Here is a 20,981-nt window from a genome sequence, read left to right on the forward strand (position 1 = left end):
ATTATGCAACTTTAAACAAGCATGTTCCCTAATTGATCAGCAAGGTAACAACAAAACAACATTAACCAGGACTTTAAGTGAGGAGTTACTGTAATTTGTTTTGAGTTAATTGCAATTGATTAACTGACAGCCCCACTTTGAATTTAAAATAGTTTGTTAAGTTAGGCATTAATTGCATTTTATCTTTACTTTTCTTGTAACCATTGTCTGTGCAATGGGGTATATTCACCCCACACTGGACAGGGAAGGGTTAACCCTGCACTCTGATCTGAGGAAGCCATGGCCCCCTCACCTCTGCTGGGCATGCTCCAACAGGGACACCAGTAGAAAAGGGAGCAGGTCAGCTCAGTTGGGGCTGACTGCTAATGAGGGAGGATGCATGTTGCCAGCTCCAGTCTGTGAGCTGCTGAGATCCAGGCTGATACCTGGCTACCTGAGGACACCTGAGAGAGAGTGGAGCTGCAGAGAGCTGCATAGGCTGAGGGACCTGGAGACACCCAGACTGCCATGTCAGGAAACAGGTTAGGAAGTAGGGGACTTTACATTGGTCTGGTTTTAAAACTGGTTGTAGGATCCCTTCTGACACAGTGATGAGTACACTAGCCTCTGACAGGGCCTTGGGTTGGGACCCAGTGGAGTAGGGAAGGTCTGGGTCCCTCTACCCCTCCACCCAGCCTGGGTGGTGGTCCATCCCCTCTACAACCATTAAACTGCACCTATAGTGAATCTGGCTATTAGGCCACACTGCCCTGAGGAAGAGGACATCTATATTGACTCTGGCTGCTAGACCATATAGCCCTGTGAGGGAAGGTCTCTATACTGACTCTAGCCATTGGGCAACATGGCCCTGAAGGAGAGGGCACCCATACTGACTTTGACCATTAGGCCTGCTGCCTTGAGGGAGATGGTAGCTATATTGTCTCTGACCATTGGGCAACACAGCCTGAAGGGAAAGGACATCTGTATTGACTCTGGCCACTAGACAAGACTGCCCTGAGGTTAAGGTTGGTCGGGTGGACTTAGCCGCAGCTTTGCAATGCCTTCGCCCTGCCCAAAAGGTGATGGGGCATTCTTGCCCCGTGACTGCCTCATTACTTCTATTCACTTAAAATCTCTCTTTGTAGTTAATAAACTTGTTTTATCTAATCCAGTGTGTTTTGTTTGGGAAACTCCATGTGGATAACAAAATGTGTGCTTATTATTTCCATTGCTGAAATAATGAACCTAGATAAGTTTGTATTGTCCAGGAGAGGGCTGGGCAGTACAAGGCATACATTTCTGGGGGAGTGAAGTGAGGGAGGAAATCTGGGACTGGGAGTGTGTTGGGGTCACCCTGCAGTATAATTCAGGCTGGTAAGAGCCAAAGTGTGGCTGGCTGCCTGCAGCATACAAACATAGGTGGGAGTAACTTGCTTGCTGTGAGTAATCCATGCTGGAAGCTACAGCATCAAAGCATTGTAAAGGGCACTCTGGGCTGGATGGCAGGGGTGACACAGCTACTCATTAGTCTGCATTTTACTATGTCACAATTCCATGATAATGAGATGTTGTTTCACAGGCCTTGGCAGCTTCTGGAGTTAGTTTCAGAATGAAACTGCAAAAGATAGGAGGGAGATTCGCACACCTGAGCCATTATTTGTAGGTGACAAATCTGAGGAACTGTCCCAGACTGAGGTGTCAATAGAGGAGGTTTTGAAACAAATTGATAAATTGAAGAGCAGTATGTTAGCAGGACCAGACAGCATTATCCAGTTTTGTGATGGGCGAAACCAAGAAGGTTTAATTTCCCAAAACTGTGGGCTTCCTACATGTGACATGAGTCCTTTACCAGTTACACTCCTTGGGCCCACTTCTGTAAGGTGTGGAGCACTTTCTGAGTATCATCAAGGGCCCTTCCCCATTATGTCCATGGGAGTTGAGAATGTTTAATATCTTTCAGACTTGCTGAATGGGCTGTGGGCTGAGAGATATTGGACCTAGAGGACACAGCTGAGGAAGACCCGATTCATTAAGCTCAAGAGGATTTGAGGTTTTTGTTCCATTAGGATGTAGTAAAAATGTGGAATTTGACTCAGTCTGAATGTGGGGGATGTTCATCAGGTTCCTAAAGTCTTTCTCTGGCCCTTGTGTTCCAGATTTTCAGGACCCATTTCCCCAGGGATGGAGACATATGGACTTTTCCATAGTGCAAGGTGGAGGAATTTGGGGATTGTTGATTTCTGTCCCAGGATTTTCATTGTGGATCCAATAATGATGCTTGACATCCAATATTCATAGATGTTTTTAAGGCCAGAAGGGCCTTAAACTCTGACCATCCAGTCCAGCCTCCTGCATAAGTAGGCCAGAGAATCCAGCCAGGGATTCCTGCATCCAGACCAACAACTCATCATTCAAAAACTTAAAAATATGACATAAGAGCATTAGCTGGGCAATGGCCTCTGTAGCCTGTGGCTTAGAGCATGCTTTTTAAACTCTGCCCCGTTCAAACTAGCTGGCAAAGCCATATTATAACTAAAAATGGTTAAAAACAAAACAAATAAACAAACAAAAAACCCACTTCCTCGGTTTTGTTTCACAATGCTTTATCATATTCTGTGAACTATTTTAAACGTTTATCTGGTTTTCAAAAGTTTTCAATTTTCAGAAATGACAGGAAAGGAAAATAGGATTTCAGCTACTTTGGAGAGGAAAAAGCCAAAAGAAAACAGAAAAAAGGAAGAATCAAGAAAAAGGCTACATGGTTTCTGATTTGGTCCAAAAAAATTAAAAAAATCAAAGTTTTATGAAAATGTATTTGGAAGAAGGCCATTTCTCAGTGGAAAAAAATGTCCATTTGAAAAATGTCAAGCAGCTGTAACTGGAAAACTAGTCTGGTCCCACATGGGCTGAAATGACACTTCACTACTGTTCCAGAGTTCATGATTGTGGAGATAAGTTACTACAGAAGGAGGCCTGAGCAGAGCAAGGCAACTAGATCAAGTCTCACTCTTGTGGCTTTTTGGTTACACACAATGCCTGTTACTCAGATGCTCCACATTAGCTTCTGAGCTGCGCTCACAGTAGCACCTCCTGTGCACAGCCAGCCACAGCAGAGGTACATGCAGGTCCTCACCACACTCTGCTAAGAGACGAGATGTCTCCCTCCTGCCATGGAGAGTGTGGAGGCTTCAAAGAGAAGCCCAGAGGTGTTAGGAAATGGGGCCTGTCAGCAGGTATTCACAGTTAGCTCCTTGTCACCCTCAGTCCCACCCACGGGTTTTTCCGAGCAATAGATTGCTGTTGTGTGACATATAGACACGTCCTCTCTCTGACTCTGGTCCCACTCACTCTGTCTAGCTCCCGTCACATCACTGAACTCACTCCTGCTTCACATCAGTGTAAGTGAGAGCAGGACCAGGTCCTGAGTGTTTTGCTGCCCCTAGAGCAGAGCCAATGCTGTTGAGTTTTCTAATAGACAGAATCGTAGGACTGGAAGGGACCTTGAGAGGTCATCTAGTCTGGTCCTGTGCACTTATGGCAGGACTAAGTATTATCTTCACTTTCTCACCCTCTGGAGCTTTCTCTTCGTCTCTGCCCACATGCCTGACCCTCTAATTAGGGTGACCAGGTGTCCCGATTTTATAGGGATAGTCCTGATATTTGGGGCTTTTTCTTATATAGGTTTCTATTACCCCCCCATCCCCTACCGTGATTTTTCACACTTGCTACTGGTCACTCTACCTCTAATCCAGCATTTCCAAGAGGTGGAGTGCTCACAGATCTAATCCAATGCTCTCTCTTGGGCACCCACCAGACTTCTGTGTGGGCACCAACCTCTAGATCCCATGTGTTTTAAGCATCCAACAATCTGAAGAGTGCATGCACTTGGGGTCCCTAGGCACACTCTTGGGGTGTAGACCCTCTACCTAGACCCTACGGTCCAACTTCCTAGTACTTGAGACTAATGCTGACCCTTCAGATTCCCATAGCTTAAACACATGCTCTCCCAGAACTCCAGACGTGAGGGTGTTCTGCATCCACAAACTAACTCTTCAAGGATGTGTGATAGGCATAGCACATAACATGCACAGACTCTTCGCACATAGCTAACAACATTGCTCTTTACTTAATCACACAAGAAATATATAGACCTAGACAAAAATAACAACTGCTACACGTGTTCCCCTGGTTAAGTTTCCTTACCATTCCAGAGCATTCTTTGGGCTAGAGCCAGGGTCCTCTGGGGCAGCTCATGGCTTATCTTCCCAACCAGGGAGCCTCTCCTCTCTCTCCAGGTCACTGGCTTTGACCTTGGTTGGTCTCGCAGCTAAACTAGGCCCCCTGTTAAAAAAGAACATGTCTGTCAGTGGATTAGCCACTGGGACAACGGGGCCTGTGACCAGACCCCCTGAACAACTGGGGGGCCCTGGAAAAATGGGTGCTCCCACACCCCAACCCGCTCCACTTGCCTGCTCGGCGTTCCTGCTGTGGAGTGGGGTTGGGGCGCAGGGGCTTGCCCCTCTCCACCTGCCCAGTGCTTCTATCAGGAAGAGGGGGAAACCCCCGTGCCCTGACCCCGCTCCCTGGCAGGAGTGCCTGGTGGGGGGCAGGGACCCCCCAGACCCCAACTCCATTTTCCTGGCAGGAGTGCAGGGAGGGGTGGAGGTGGCCCCCCACTTGCTCTGGCCCAGGGCCCCACAAAAGTTTAATCCACCTCTGTCTCTTCCCCTCTCCTGCCTAAAACTTCCTGTGTGGCTCTGAGTCTTCATCTGACCCATCCCACTTCTGTGGTATTTCAGGCTAGCATCAACACCTTGCTTTCTCTGTCCTGCTGTTGGTAATTTTTCACTCCCCAAATGCCAGCCCCTACTGCGCGGTTGGGTAAAATTATTTCTCCTGGTTTCAGCCAACCTCCTTAGCACACCCATTGTGTGGTTAGAGTTAATTCTCTGCATTGTCCCTAGGCCGGTGGGTATGTGCTTACAAGCCCTGGAGTTGATTCCACATTCACATAGAGAGAGAGTTAATGATACAGCAACTGTTATAGTAACAACTTCATAATATCAACCAGCATTCATATGATGTACAGAGAGCTTTCCCAAATCATCACAGGGTGCTGCCCTTAGGGGGTGCAAAGGACTAGCTGGGCATTGGACAGGCCCCTCAGTTACTCTCCAGAGGGTCCATTTTCATTTTTAAAATCACACTCTAGCTGTTCTGGTCACAGAGAGACCTTGAGAACATGATCCAAGTCTTAAAGGATGCAGTGATGGCTGCCTGAGTTTGCAGAAAGCCTGAAATAATACTTTGAGGTGGGACTTGTCCCATTCATTTCAATGGGGAACTAACTCAAGATGCTAAAGATGATATTTAAATAGTTAATTATTTCATGACTCTTCAAAGCATGTGAGAAAGAAGAGGGAGGCTGAGATTTGCACACTCCGCTCTGAAGGAGCGCTCATTTATTCAACCCTTTAACAATTCACGGCAGGCCAGATGGGGGCTTCATTGTTTCATTTTCCTGTTGAGGGGAGATCAGCTTCCAAAAGTTTGGGAAAGGCAGCTCTTACCCTTGTATCATCTTCATTGCCCTTCCCTGGATTTCTTTAGGACTAGTACCTTGCTGCGAATGTCCACTGTGACAATTGACTTTCCCAGGCTTGCAGCTAGCAAACAACAGTGCTAGTGGAGATGCACAGAAATGGTGATGGGGGGGGGGGTTACAAGAGTGATATTATTATTACTGCTCTTTTCCTGTGCAGGGGGCTGGCAGCCACTGAGGGCTATCGTTCTCTGCGAAATGCTGGGAAGCAACTGCTCCCTGAGTAACTTACCCACCTCCAACTCCCCTCCTTGAAAAGGCTGCACGTGGCTTCTCCCAACAACTGGTTCAGAGATTGGTTTTGATTAGTACAGGGCCAGAGAGACTTCAGGGTTTCCTGCCACAGAGCCCTTTCAGTCTCTGCAGCAGCAACACTTAAAACGAGGGGCTGTGGCTGAGCAGTTGGCCTGGGTGCCTTTCTGGAGCTACTCCTGGCAGGTTAGTCTCTTCGTTTGCGGCATGAAGGACCATGTCTGAAGAATCCAAAGAAGGGTTTTAGGTCCCACCCCATCGCTCGAGCAAGGTGGCTCCTAGGCCCCTGTCCATTGCGGAGGAGTGTGTGAGTGCCAGGGAGGATCCAGGCTCTGGACTGTTTCCAGAGGCCTCCATAAAGAACCCCAGGAGAATCCTGTTTCTTCTGGTCCGCAAGGGCAGCCCAGGCAGAGGGGCTGTCTGGGGCGAGAGGAAAGGACCCAGCCTGAACAGTGTGCAGCCATTCATTGGTCAAAGTGGAGGCTGTTGCTTTTCTTAGCTAACAGAGATGTGATAAGAAATACAAAGCCACTCTCCTCCTCTCCTGCCCCCTCCCCTCATGTCTCTCTCTCACCCTCAAAGCAGGGACAGCGTGTGAGCGCTCTGCCTGCGAGAGGGGCCACATCAAAGCAAGAGTTGCAGGTTTTCCTGCTTCAAAGAGCCTGCAGCAAGAGAGAGAGACAGAGCAAGAGAAGGGGAGGCTGCCAGCATTTTCAGGGGTCCTGGCCAGGCCCACAGGGCCCCCATAGCTCTCAGGAACAACCAGCAGGTATGTTGGGTTCACTTGGGGGGTTGCAAACTGTGAATAGTTGTGTCAGGTCAGACAGATTAGCAACTCTTCAGCACAAGAACTAAGTCTTCAACTTGTTTTTGTGATGCACCTAGTACATTTTTGGATGTTTGAAAGATTATCAATAAGCCATCAATCTAAAGGACTATAAATAGGCAAGAGTGATGGATAGAGAAAGGACAAGGGTGGGATAATAAGACAAGGAGGATGATCTTGGGCTCTGGAATGAGACTCTGGAAATCTAGGTTAAATTTCTGGTTCTGCCTTAGACTCCGCCACATACCTCAGTTTCCCCATTTGTAAAATGGGGATCATGCCTTCCAATCTCATAAGAGAGTTGTGAGGGTCCAGTCACCAATGTCTGGGAGGGACTTGCACAATGTAAGGCCAAAAGGGACCATCAGATCATCTATTCAGATCTGGATAGCATAGTTACTCTTGCAGTGAAAGCACTAACTTGGGTTTGCCTAGAAAAGGAAGATGGCCTCAGCTGCCTTGGCAGTGGTGGAACACGAAGTACCCACATGGACAGCTCTAGGGGCCCACAGTGTCTCAGTACACCATGGGCTCATGTTACTGCTTCTGGTGGCATTTACGAAATTTTTTGGTATTTTGCCATTTTTTGCTGAAAACTTTATATGAAAATTCCAGCCTAGTGGTTGTTCCACAGACTGTTTTTGTTTCATTTGCTCACTATTTTTAATTGTCACTGGGGAGCTCGTGATTGGTCACTTGTTGTCACATGGTGTTTCCATTTTAGTTAGATGGCATGTGTGACCCAGAAGCCAAAGTGCCCTGGTCTGAATGCTCGGGGGGCGGGGGGGGGGAGGGGATTAGCAGTTTCCTGAACAGACCAGACTGAAATGGGGGCTCATCTGAGCACGGCCAGCATGGCTGGCTCAGTTTGCGCATGGCCCCATTCTTTCTGCTGCGGGACTCTGTCCTGCCATTAACGGCTCCTCCACCAGCTCTGTAATTGTCCCTCCAAAGAAGGACGGATTCATAAAAAATGAGTAGGCCACACGTCAGAGATTTGTCTGGCCTAGGGTGTGCAGGGGGGTGTCAGAATGAGGTAGCAGCTAATGCCTTCTAACACCTCCTTAAACGACGGAGGGCGAGACAGAGGCTTTCAACTCACGCTAGCTGGACAAGCTGAAGGCTAGACTCCCACGTCTCGGCTCCAGCTCACTCAGGTAACCCACGTTAAAGTCTCTGCTGTCTTGTCTCTACTAGACCTTCAGAACAGGGCAGTTTGAGTGTGGTACTAACCCTTCTACCAGCTAGTCAGGGCAAACCTTGACAGCCACACAACAGGCAGCACTCTCCACAGTACACGGAACACTATTATGGCACAAGATGTAGCCCTGATGGCATGGATCCATTTGCAAGTGGAATGGGTCCCCGGGGAGCTGCTAGCTAGGGCTAGTACCAGCTCCTGGTTGTGGGAAAGGCCAGGTCCGGAGCTATAAAGAGAATTCACTCTGACATGTCACAGGCTTTATTCAGTGCTGACAATGTGTGTTTGCTGTGTTTCCCACAGAAAGCGGGGGCCAGCCTGCTGTGTTCCTGGGAGGTTATTTTATCCTGGACTTGATTTATGAAAGGGCCCAAGAGAAAGCTAGAGGGCTTTAAAACTGGATTCAGAGATCTTGCCGTTCAGAGGGTAAAACACAGGGGAGGGGCTAGACAAACGCTCCAGAAAGGATGGTCTGGCTTATCTCTTGTGGGGCTCAGAGGAGCACTCACTTCCTGCCAAATCGCCTCTCGGCATGAAACAAACCCAGAGTTTGCTTAGGTCTCGGATGCTGGCAAAGGGCAGCACCCAAAACCTGTATGAAGTCAGGGTTCAGCTCATGTGCATTCCCCTGCAAAGGCAAGAGAGTTTGGGACTGCCATGTGAACTGGCTAGGCGGAACAGTCCTGCTGACAGCAATTAGTCTGGAATCTCAGAAAGGGCTAGAGGTTCTTCTCTCTCCCACCTGTGGAAGTAGGGAAAGAATTAACAAGGATTTGAAGGGGATTTTAATGCATGTCAGTCAGTTAGCAAGAGTTAGGCCAGCTGTAACCCTAATGACGTGAGACTTCTAAAAGCAAAAATGGTGTGAGGCAAGAGGGAAAGAACTGTGTAAAAAGTTATTACGACCTTGCAACTAATAACCAAATATGCAGACTGGTGTCTTCTAAAAGTAAAAAAAATAAAATAGCAGAATGGCTTATGTATAAACAAAATGCATTTGTTGCTCATTATTGTCTGTATTATTGCTAGTTATTGTCTATATTAAAGGTATAAATGCTTGCTGTAATTGTTTACCAGTTAAAAGACCTGTCCATGACTAGGGCGATGCTGTGTCCTAGGGCACTCTCTCCCTCCGTTGTAATTACTAAAAAAATAATAAAGTATTTAATTTTGTTGCACCCAAAGAAAAAGCGAGAACTAAGTTTTTCTCCGACACACCCCAGCAGCAATCCGAAGTAGCTCCCCCGCCGCCTGTGGAGTCACCCTGGTGTAAGACTGATGCAAATGAGATTGGATTCAGGCTCAGAGGGTATGTCTACACTGCAATTAAAGGGGCTGTTTAATTGTGATGTAGATTAAAGGACTGGTGGGGACCTTGAGAAGTCGTCTAATCCAGTCCCCTGCACTCATGACAGGACTATATTATCTAGACCATCCCTGACTGGTGTTTGTCCAACCTGCTCTTAAAAATCCCCAATGATGGAGATTCCAGAGCCTCCCTAGGCAATTTATTCCAGTGCTTAACCACCCTGACAGTTAGGAAGTTGTTCCAAACGTCCAACCTAAACCGCCCTTGCTGTAATTTAAGCCCATTGCTTCTTGTCCTATCCTCAGAGGTTAGGAAGAACAATTTTTCTCCCTCTTCCTTGTAACAAACTTTTATGTGCTTGAAAACTGTTATCATGTCCCCTCTCAGTCTTCTCTTTTCCAGACTAAACAAACCCAATTTTTTCAGTCTTCCCTCATAGGTCATGTTTTCTGGACCTTTAATCATTTTTGTTGCTCTTCTCTGGACTTTCTCCAATTTATCCACATCTTTCCTGAAATGTGGCGCCCAGAACTGGACACAATACTCCAGTTGAGTCCTAATCAGCGCTTAGTAGAGCGGAAGAATGACTTCTCGTGTCTTGTTTACAACATTCTGCTAATAGCTTGTGATCCACTATGACCCCCAGATCCCTTTCTGCAGTACTCCTTTCTAGGCAGTCATTTCCCAGTTTGTATGTGTGCAACTGATGGTTCCTTCCTAAGTGGAGTACTTTGTATTTGCCCTTATTGAATTTCATCATATTTACTTCAGCCCATTTCTCCAGTTTGTCCAGATCATTTTGAATTTTAATCCTATCCTCCAAAGCACTTGCAACCCCTCCCAGCTTCATATTGTCTGCAGACTTTATAAGTGTACTTTCTATGCCATTATCTAAATCATTGAAGAAGATATTGAAGAGAACCAGACCCAGAATTGATTCCCGGAGGACACCATTTGATATGCTCTTCCAGCTTGACTGTGAAGCACTGATAACTACTCTCTGGGAACAGTTTTCCAGCCAGTTATGCATCCAGCTTATATGTTCAGGCTCATGCTGGAGCCAGAGCTGTAGGATCCTGTGAGGTGGGAGGGTCCCAGAGCTTGGGCTGCAGCCCGAGCCCAAACCGCTTCACTGCAATTAAACATCCCTGCTGCAGCCCAAGCATCACCCCCACCCCTTAGCCCAAATCAGCTGGCGAGTGTCTAATTGCAGTGCAGATATACCCAGTGTTTCTCTCTGTGGCAGCTTGAAAAGTACTTAGCTGTCCTGGGAATCCGCCTCTGGTCAGCTACTGCAATCCTGTGGCAAGCTGCTGGTGTCCCATCCCTGCTGCAGAGCTCCTTGTTTCCCTGGAGAGGAACACCGAGGGGACACATGCTGGTCAGCGCTGGCCATTCTGTGTGGTGGAGTTTCTAGTGTGAAGAACAGGGAGGGTTCCTGGCTTGCAGGTGGAGGGCGTATCCTCACCCCAGCTAGGTCAGGGATGTAGACTCTGTTCACAGCAGAACTGTGGGGCTGGGCTCTGAGTGCTGCAGCTCTCTCTAGAATCAGTGTCAGTGTGTCCTGCTCACCTGGATCCGGACCCTCTTCCAACCCCCCTGCTGGTGGAATGGCTCAGCTGAGCCCTGGGCTGCGCTTGGGAGCTGGTTTGGGTGACGTTATCCCCTTTGCCTCTTTGTCAGACCCTTGTGGAAGCTGGAAGTGACATTTCTTCCCCTGCTTTGGTTTCCCCACTTGGCAAAGAGGCCCCCTCTCCATGCCTGCCTCCCCATAGAGCTGGATGCTGCATTATTGTTTGCTTCTTTTGGGGGGGCACTCAACTGGCACTGCCTGAGCCGAGAACGGGCCCCACATGGCATCGTGGAGTCTTGAGTTAGACTCCTCTCATGGAAGTGCACGTTTCCTCCTAAATACAACTAGAGTAAGAGACAGAGACACTTCTTCCTAGATTCCAAGGCCAGAGGGGGCCATGTAGTCCTCAGGCCGTACGACTTACCTGAGTGAATTCCTGCTTGAGCGAAAGCTCGTATTGTAAAAAGCCTCCGAACTAGATTAAAAAGGTGCCAGTGATGGAGAAGCCAGCACGCCCCTTGGTACCTTGGTCCAAAGGTTAATCGTCCTCCCTGTTAAAAACGTGTGGCCTTATTTCCAGTCTGGCTTTGCCTGGCTTCAGCTTCCAGCCACTGGCTTTTCCCCCAGGGGGCCCGAGCTCGAAGGGCTTGAGATCTGCAGGCGTGTGCTGCTCTGGAGTAGCCACAGTCCCTCCCTCAATCACCTGTGCTGCCCCCATTTCCCAGTTCTTCCCAGTAACCAGAGGATCACCCCATCACCCCTCACACCCCCAGAAAGAGCCACCTGCTGTCCTTCTGCAGGGCTTATTGGGTGCATGGAAGCTCCTGGGACAGAGGGGATGTGCTGTTCCAGGAACAATGAAACTTCAGGGGTCTTAGAGCCAGGGAGCAGCAGGATGCCACCCAGGAGTGCACATGACAGCACCAGCTGTTCTGGGGGCTAGATTCTGAGGTGTTAGAAGGGAACTGATGGCAGCTGGAGCCCAGAGGCCTTGCCTGGGTTATGTAGGAGAAGGGCTGCAGATGGATAACTCTCACGTGAACTTTCACTTGATCATTTGTGCTGGTGCCAATTTATTGGACCAAAAACTTGGAAACAAACCTGACTCTCAGCTTTAGAAAATGCTGCTGGGTGCAGGCAATTCTGCAATGTCCCCACCAGGGGTCCCCGATGATCTCTGCTAGCCATAGCAAGCAACTCTATGGGTACATGTACACTGCAATTATGCAGTGGTCTTGTAGCCATGTCAGTCCCAGGATGTTAGGTCTGGTCTACACTACAGCATTAGTAGGTCGACCAAACTCCGTAAGCGTCAACATGAAAATGTAGCTCCTACCGATGAAAGTCCCCCCTACCCTGACCTAATAACTCTACCTCCGTGAGAGGCGTAGTGCTTAGGCTGATGTGGTTAGGGTGACACAGAGTCCGTGTAGGCATTGCGCTACTTACATCGCCTGTTCGCTGTCGCCCCTGCTCAGGGCTCACAGCTGGAGCCCCCCCGCCAGCTCTGGGGCTGACAGCCCAAGCTGTCAGCCTCGCACAGGGCTCACAGCTCAGCCCCGGGTGGCAGAGCCCCAGCTGTCAGAGCCCCACAAGGCCCCACAGAGCTAAGTCAGTGGAAGCTCCTGGTAATGACATGCAACACCAAGAGAGGGGGTGTAGTGTGGATGTGATACAGCACTTTAATTACTGCGCGGGCTGTACAGCCAGTTAACTTAAATCAACTTAACTTTGTAGTGTAGACATGCCCTTAGAGAGACCAGGTGGGCGAGGTAATATCTTTTATCTTATATCTTAATAATGAGACATATTTAACCCAAGCTGTGGAACCTCCCACCTCGCATGGTCCTAGACCCTGGGCACCAGCCTGAGCCTGAACATCTACACTGCAATTAAACAGCCCCTTAGCTCGTGTCAGCTGGCATGGGCCAGCCGTGGGTGTCTAATTCCAGTGTAGACAGACCCTATAAGAAAGGCCACTCCCGGTCCCACCATTCTGGTGCAGCTGCAGTGAGGTGACTTGGCAGCATCACTTTGGCTTGGAGGGAAGAGAACCTGGAGGGGGAAGACAGGGCCCTGGTGGTTCAGACCTCGCTGCCTCAGGCTGCTGTTGAGACTTACATGGCCTTGCACAGGCCTGAGAATGTGCCCTGGGGCTCATGCCCCCCTCCCCAGTCTGTATGGCAGCCTGGGGGAGGGGCAGTGCGGGGTTCCTGCGCTAGGGGAGGGGCAATGCGGGGTATGTGTGCTGGGAGACAGGCAGCATGGAGGGTGCATGTGCTGGGCAAGAGGCAGCGGGGCGGGGTTGTGGGGGAAAGGCAGTGGGGGGGCATGTGCTGGGGAGGGGCAGTGGGGAGTGTGTGCGCTGGGGTAGTGAGGGTTGCTGGGGGAGGGGCAGTGGGGAGGTCATGTGCTGGGCAAGGGGCACTGCAGGGGTGACCATGAGGGCCCAGGCTTTGGGCCACATGGACACATTCTGTAAGTCACAGACAAGAGACTTTCCAAGCTTGGTTTGTGCCCTTGTGCTAAAGTGACTCATGTGCAGTGTTCAGCATCCCACCCCTGTGGAGCCAGCAGCTCCCCTTCCCAAGGTCCAGGCAGCCCAGGGCGCTGGGCTGGACCAGGACAGATGGGATCAGGCACAGGCCACAGGTGCAGTCACCAGGGAGCATATCCTCCTCTGCAGGGAAGGAATGGCCTCCTTATCTGACCCCCCGGTGGGTGCTGAATGGCCTGCCCTGCGTCAGAGCCCGGCTATCTCCCATCTCGCTCCTCTGGTGCGGAAAGCTCCTGGGCATGGCTGGGTCAGAGGAGGCTGAGGCTGGTTTGTCACCAGGAGGGTGATCCAGGCAGGGCTCAGCCCGATGGCTCCCACTCACCTTAGCACCTGTCGGGGACAAAGGGGGTCACCCGTGCGAAAACCCCACCCCCTGTGGCACTGTTCTGGTGGCAGATGGGAGGGCTCTGCCCCGGACTGGGCCAGCCCTAGGAGCAATGTCAGTGATGGAGGCGGAGTGGCAGTCAGATGGGGAAAGAGCGCAGACTGGGGCACCCCTTCAGCTTTCCCCTGGCCTATCTCATTAACGGGGCATGCAAGACTCAGACTGAGACGGGCCCTTTCACGGGGTTCCTGGGACAATCCCAGGGATGTGCTGGCAGGCTGCGGATTACCCCAGTGCCAGCTGTCCCTGCAGCACTCCCTGCTCAGGGCTGTGTCCTCAGTATCATCAAACCCTCACACCAGCTTTCCCCCAACTGCCCTGCCCACCCCCACATATTGCCTTTGCATCACCCTGTGACATCAGAGGGGAACACCTTTAAAACTGATCAAAAGAAATACTGTACTTTTCACGTCCCACAATTAGCCTGTGGGACTCACTGCCACCAGATGTCATTGCGGATATGAGCTCAACAGGGTTAAAAGACGAACAGATGTTTGTATCCCTGTTACATTGGAGAGGGTAGAAAGAGTACAAGGGCTATAAATCCTTATGGCATGATCCAGTCACTATAGAGGGGGTTAGGGAGCCATGGACAGGTTATTCCAAAATTGCCTGCTAGAGGGTTTCCTTCAGCTTCCTCTGAAGCAGCCAGTCCTGGCTGGTGTCCAAGATAGGAGCCGGACTAGAGGGACACTGCTCTGATTTGCTCCGGCAACGCCTGTGTTCCAGGGGCGAGTGCCAGGGCATTGTGTCTACCTGGCCATCTGGGGAGCTCGTTATGCAGTCCAACAAAGGCCCCTGCTGGACACAGGCTTCCTTCTCCCGCTCCTGTGGGAGGAAGAGGCCAGCAACTTTAGGGCGGACTGGAGCCGCACGAGAAGCACCATTCTGGGCAAGAGTCTCAGGTTGGGGGCAAGAATTTCAAACTTTTCTCTGGGAGAAAATTGATCCCTTATCTTGGAATCTCAACTCGGGCAGCGGCTGCAACTGTGTCTGGACTCAGGTCAGCAGCTCCGAGCCAGCAAGGCTGATATCCACAATCCCCTACGTTTTCCAGGAGCTCTGGTCCCCAGGAGCGGGACCCTGCTTCCCCATTGCAAATCTGTGTTACCACCTGCCGGTCAGTGCACAATCACCGTGTTCTGTCAGGCTCAGAGGCAAGGGCAGTCTGTGACCCAGAAGACACCCCCAGCTGGAGAGGAGATGGCAGGGAAGAGCACAGGTTACAGCTATGGGCTGGCTGGCGGGAAGGGCGATGGGGTGGCGTTTATACAGCTCTCTGCCTATTCACTGACCCAGCCACCCCACGTGCTCCCCTGTGATTGTCTCCTCTCCTAGAGATCAGCTGCCCCTGTGGATCAAAGTCCCTTCCCAGAGGCCTCTGGGGTTGGTGCTGGTGATGAGTTTGCCTTGACATGTCAGTGGGTGCTGGGGCTATCGCCCCGTGATCCTTTCAAAGCTGAGGAGGAATTTCTCCCCCTTCCAAGGGCTGCTCAACAGCTTGTGGGAGGGCTGGTTAGAGCCAGACAGGCCTGGACCCAGCTGCCCTGGCCTGGAAGGGCCCAGAAGACTTTTCTGAGCCCAGTGAGATGGAGGTGCTGCTTCCACGCAGTCAGGACGTTTGCTGGTTTATGGCTGCGAATGCCATGATCAGCCAGATGCAACATCCGAGTGGGCTGTTGTGACTCACTCACTGGAGCAGGATCCCACGAGGAGGAGGGGGCCCCTCGTCTCTGAAGAACATTTCCTTATCCCCACTCTGTGCTGCTAATAGGAGCGAACTGATTAGCCATCAGCCCCGAAGGAGGATCCTGCCCAGCACAGAGCTGTGCACAAGGCGGCTGGATGCAGGGAACCCACAGCCTCTATTACTGAGATACTGGTGAATGGTTAGCAAAGCCCCAGAGAGCACCTAGCTGAGTGCCTTTGTCACTGGGTAGCTGCCCTTTGAGGGATGTTAGACCTGCCTCAACTGTGACTGACCCCTGAAGCAGGGGGAGGGATATGAGGGTAGAGGCCCCTGCACCTCCACTTTGTGTTACTTGGCGAGTTTGTATTTGAAGAATAAAACTGCCTTGCAGGCAGGGCCTGAGCAGACTCTGGGTCTGGGGTACTCCTTCCTGGGCTCAGGAGCCAGGCTAGCAGCTTCCAGCCTTGTCCTTAGGGTGAGGAGATTCACTGGACCATATCTCCTTGGCCATGCCCACCACCCATCCCTTGGGTGCCCTGCCTATGTATAAGGTGAGGAGGCTGGTCGGCAGGAGGCTCAGATGCTCCCTGATCAGGTTGGAGATGTTCATCGGCTGCCATGACCCTAGATTTTGAGCTGTGCATCAGTGCAGCGCTGAGCATGATGGGGCCAGGAACCTGTGCCCATGAAATCCTCATGCTGGAGTGTAACAACTGGTGTTCCCCATGGTGTGAGCCAGCTAATTGCTGGCTGCTGCTTTGTAACTGGCGCCTACTGTGAATGGATTGAGTGTGATCTCGTGGGCAGTCATGCAAGGGGGTCAGGAGAGTCCAGACACGGTTGGGAACAGAGGGAGGAGCTGCTAGTCCTGCTAGTGTCTCACACATCCAGGAAGAGCAAGTCACGCATTCCCCATCCCCACCTTGAGAGCTGCTTCCTTGAACCCAGGTACTCCCCTTCCATTTTGGCCATCTCTCTATTACTGCTCCCCCCCCACCCCCCGCCCCGCTGCCAACAGTGGCTGTGGAGGTGCCTGCCCAGCAGCATAACCTCCCCAAAGGAAACACAAGGTATGTTTAGATGAGATCCTCAGCCTGTTGCTCATGATGAGCGATGGGAGTGTGCGACTTTCAGCCATGCAGGCCTAGCCTGGTTACCTTCCCTTCGGTGCTGATCTCAGGGCTTCTTCAGAGATTAGCAGCTGGGGTAGCTATGACCCGCCGCGTGCCCAGACAGTCCTGGCTCCCCTGCACTAGCTTGGCTGGTTTCAGTATTAACTGCTTTGCTGCCTTAGTTATTTGCATTTTCCAAACACCCTTCTAGGTGCCATCCAATGTGTGGGCACCAGTTCCATCCCCCTCAGATCACACTGTAAGGACTGACCACAGGTACCGCCCCATCCACACACTCTTCAGCAGCCTCACCCAAGGGAAAGATGAGCTTGGAGGTAAGAAATCAGGGCTCAAGTGAAGCTGGGGGCAGTGAGTTCCCAAACTGATGAGCTCCCCACTCCAACGTGAGTTGCCTCCAGCTCTCTCTCATTTATGCTGAATGAATGCAGTGGTGCGGATTCACACCAGCTGAGAATCCAGCCTGCAATGTTTCCCCACTAATGCTTGCAAGAAATAAAGACCAGCAACCAGCAGGGTTATAGCTTCTGGAAACAGCCCTGTGTAAGGCTTCTCATGCCTTGTGCTAATACACTCTTCTTACCTCAGCCCTGAGGCTGCCCCTTGCACTGCTCGGGCCGCACAAGCCCTGGTACTGCAGAGCTCTGCTCCTAGCCCCCAGCACCGCAGATGAGTTGGGGGTCTAGCCAGGGAGAGGGGTGTGGCAGGAGTGCCAGTGCTGCCTGGCACTGTTGCCAGAACGGCCGTTGGGGACTGACGCAGCTGGGCACAATTTGGAGAAGCCCTGAAACTACTCATTTGTGCCCCTCCAATGTGCTGCAAATGACTCTGCTGTGGCAGACTCTGGAACTCTCGGCGTGCTGCACAAATTACTGTGAGCCAAGGCAAGGCTGGGGGTGAGATGGCCTGGGCTGGTGGGGGGTGAAGAAGGGACAGAGAAGTAGCTCAGTCCAGAATGGATCAGAAAATGCAAACCTATTTTCACCAAAAAAAAAAAAAATTGGAAATTTGGAAGTTGTTACCAAAGGTTCAAATCAGACCCATTTTCTGTTTAGTCAACATTTTTCAGGCACTTTTTGAGTTGTGTAGAGTTCAGAAAGCATTTGGATAATAATTGCAATAATATTGTGGGAGGAATCTCAGAAGCATGACATATTTTATGTAAAATATCAACAATCCCTCATGGAAAAGTTTCTTTTTTAAAAACGTGGCCATTTTTCAATGAAAACCATTTTGTCCCAGAACCGTTGCCAGACCGTCACACTTTGGCAATCCAGAGGCATTGGAACAATTCCACGGAGCAGTAAAGCTTTTCATTTTCTGGGTGGGGGTTAGGGGGGTGCAGCATCAACTCATTTCCCTCAGTTCACAGCCCTTCAGGATGGAGAGTTCCCAAGCAGCAGGTCCCAGAAGAGGGAGAGAAATTCCGATATGTACTTCAGACAAAAGTCAGATTAGTCTGGGGCCAGGCCCGGCTGTTTCAGGAGATTAATTATTAGTCAGGTGCAGATAAAATGAGCAAGTTAAATATGGTGATAAAGATTTAGATAAAGCAGAGCCATTATACATGTGTTTTATGGCAGGGCAGGAGCTCTGCTTAATGGGGTGCGTAGAAGTAACCGGCTTGTGCAGCTGTTCATGCTCTAAGCCTTTTTAGAACTGAGCATATGAAACCTGAATTGGCGACAACCTGAGCATAAGGTGAGCTGCAGTGGCCTCAGTGCAGTGTCTGGGCCCTGACACCATCACAGGCTGCCCTGCCCAGCACCTAAGGTAGGCTTGCAGATGTTATGATCATGGTAATGCTGCATATTTTGCCACCTCACACCTGGCACTGAACTGCTAGGGAGGCCAAGGGCTGGATTTTCAAACCAGTTCAAGTCCATGGAGATCAGAAGTATGCAGCCCCCAACAGCTCCAGCTGGGCTGTTTATGGGCAGGTTTTCCAAAGAGCCCAGCACCTAATGCACTCGGTCTCAGCACTCTGAGCTCTGGCAAATCTGGCGCTGACTGTGGGTCAGAGGAGAATTCTGTCCCGGCTGCCCAGACATTTGGAATAGCCCAGCTGCCAAGAGGACATGGCCATGCTGTTTTATGCGTGTTTCACGGGCTCCCTCTTCACCAGCACAGCTGCACCAGCCCAGGCCATGACCTTGGAAATGTTTACAAGCTAAGTAGGGCTCAGGCCTGCTCTGTTCTCAGAGAAACGCCCAGGAATGCATGAGGTGGGGCGGAGTGGGGATTGGTAAATTAGGTTCTTCTCTTTGGCTGTGTTGACATTAGGGAATTCAGGAGTGGTGATTCCCCACTAGTGCAGGCAATGTCAGAGGATTCAGGTATTTGTATCCCTGCTCAGAGAAGGTCCAGATGATGTCAAGGTAAAAGCATCAACAGCCAGCGGCCAGTCCTGCTCTCATGGTTGCTAGCTTGGGGAGGGAGAGCTGTCCAAGGGGATGAGATGCCTCCAATCCCCAGTACAGCCAGGCCTCAGTGTCAGGGCTTCCTTAGCATGTTGCAGTTGACCTCAGCTTTCAGGATAGATCTCCCAAGGGCAAGTGTGTTTCTGAGTTACCTCACAATAGATTAGCTTCTTTCTACTTTTTCCTCTTTCAGTATGTGTTTGCAATTGCTGTCAAATGCCTGGGTGTGGATCTGTGCATTTCAGTGATCTTAGGCACATATCAACAATAGCCAGGTGCCTGGCTAAGGTGGGAGAGCCCTTTATGTGTGAACTTGGCACATCCACATGCATTATACAGCCAAGGGTATTTACTTTCAGGGATGGGGAGTTTTCCAGAGGGGTCATCCCCAGCACTATCTGTGCAGCATCCTCCTTCAGGGCAGGCTAATGATAGGCCCTGCAAACATGAGTCACTAACGTTGCGCAAGTGGCAGCTCCTACTGAACAGCGAGGCACCAGCATAGGTGGGCAGGGTTCCCCCTGTTCTCCTGGGGGTGCTCACTCAGTGAGGGGGCTCCGCTGGAGACAGTGATGCGTGGCTATTTTCTAAGGCCCGCCCATGGTGCAGGCTGGAGGCAGGGCTTTCTGACATGGCAAACACACCAGGGGAGGAGGCCCCCTCGCCATGTCTTTCATGTTGCAACTAATACGGGTGCTGTTGGTTGCTGCAGAACCTTCCCTCAGCATGCCTGTGCCTTTGAGGCGGAAGCAGAGCCGGGAGAAGAACAGCATTAAAGGTTTCCTGGACAATGGGTGAGGGCTGCATTAGGGGCAGGGGGGGCTGGCTGGGGCCGGACGGTGCAGTTAGTTCAGTGCAATGTTTGGGGCTGTCGCTCACCTGACACCACAGATAATAGGAACTGACTAAACAATAATCAGTTAATGAATGCTTTAGTGTATTTCTGTACTAATGGCTGAGTCAGGCATTACGAACCCCTCCCAGCTGCTGCAGGGTTATGCTGGCGGTGCTGGGGTGGGGAAGGATTCTGCAGAGATTTAAATATAGAGACGGCGAGTGGTGAAGAAAACCAAGACTCCGCTAGGAAATGTGTTTGCTTGGTGCCTAGTGGAGAGATCTCCTGCTGGGGCACTCACAGCACCACTGGCATGACAGTGATTTACACTCGGTTGGATCCATCCAGGAAAGATGCCAGTGCCAGCACAGGGAGAAGGGAAGGAGGTTTGTGCTTCCCTTACTCATAGGCTCCTAGGGAACCAACGTGACTCCTGGTGCAGGCCTAGGGTGACCAGACAGCAAGGGTGAAAAATTGGGATGGGGTGGGAGGTAATAGGCACCTATATAAGACAAAGCCCCAAATATCAGGACTGGGCTATAAAATCGGGACATCTGGTCACCCTATGCAGGCCCTCTGGACCATTTCAGGGCACAGAGTCACCAGCCTGCAAGAATATGCTGGCCACGCCCCTGCTCCATGCCCGCCCACAGAACATACCCTGCACCTGGGGCAGCTGTGGACGTAGGCAGAGCCAGTTCTTTGTGTGGCATAGAGGCCCTAGCTTGGAAGGCTGGAGGTATTCCCTGAGGCCTGGCCTACACACCCGAGTTACCAACCTTCGTGGCACAAAAGAGCTGTGAGGCAATGTTGGCCCTTCCCAGCCCTGCACCTCATGTGTAATTTAAATAGAGAGAAGGCGCTTGGGAGCTGGTTTGGGTGACATTATCCCCTTTGCCTCTTTGTCAGACCCTTGTGAAAACTGGAAGTGACATTTCTTTGCCTGGTTTGGTTTCCCCACTTGGCAAACAGGCCCCCTCTCCATGCCTGCCTCCCCATAGAGCTGGATTCCTGGGGGCACTCAACTGGCAGAGCCACAAACCAGATGCCCCCAGCGCTGATGTTCTTAAAACCTGCAAAACACCCGGCCCGCGCCTACAAAGAATTCCCTCTCTATGCCCAGGGAAGAGAGAGAAAAACACCTCTTTGTGCCCAGCCTTTGTGACAGGTGTCACAAAAGCAGTGAACCTCCAGAGACAGCTGGAGCATGCAGTGCTGAGAA

The 20,981-nt window shown here is 50.9% G+C and overlaps 1 long non-coding RNA gene across 1 annotated transcript; it reads left to right on the plus strand.

Annotated features, from left to right (window-relative positions):
* Window positions 1–372: 372 nt before the first annotated feature.
* LOC120391317 lies at window positions 373–2,638 on the plus strand. The gene is made up of 3 exons (XR_005591262.1): window positions 373–521; window positions 1,940–2,029; window positions 2,136–2,638. It is a non-coding gene; the product is annotated as an uncharacterized LOC120391317 (long non-coding RNA).
* The last annotated feature ends 18,343 nt before the right edge of the window (window positions 2,639–20,981 follow it).

The sequence above is a fragment of the Mauremys reevesii genome, linkage group 25, assembly GCF_016161935.1.
Source record: "Mauremys reevesii isolate NIE-2019 linkage group 25, ASM1616193v1, whole genome shotgun sequence".
NCBI classification, from domain to species: Eukaryota; Metazoa; Chordata; order Testudines; family Geoemydidae; genus Mauremys; species Mauremys reevesii.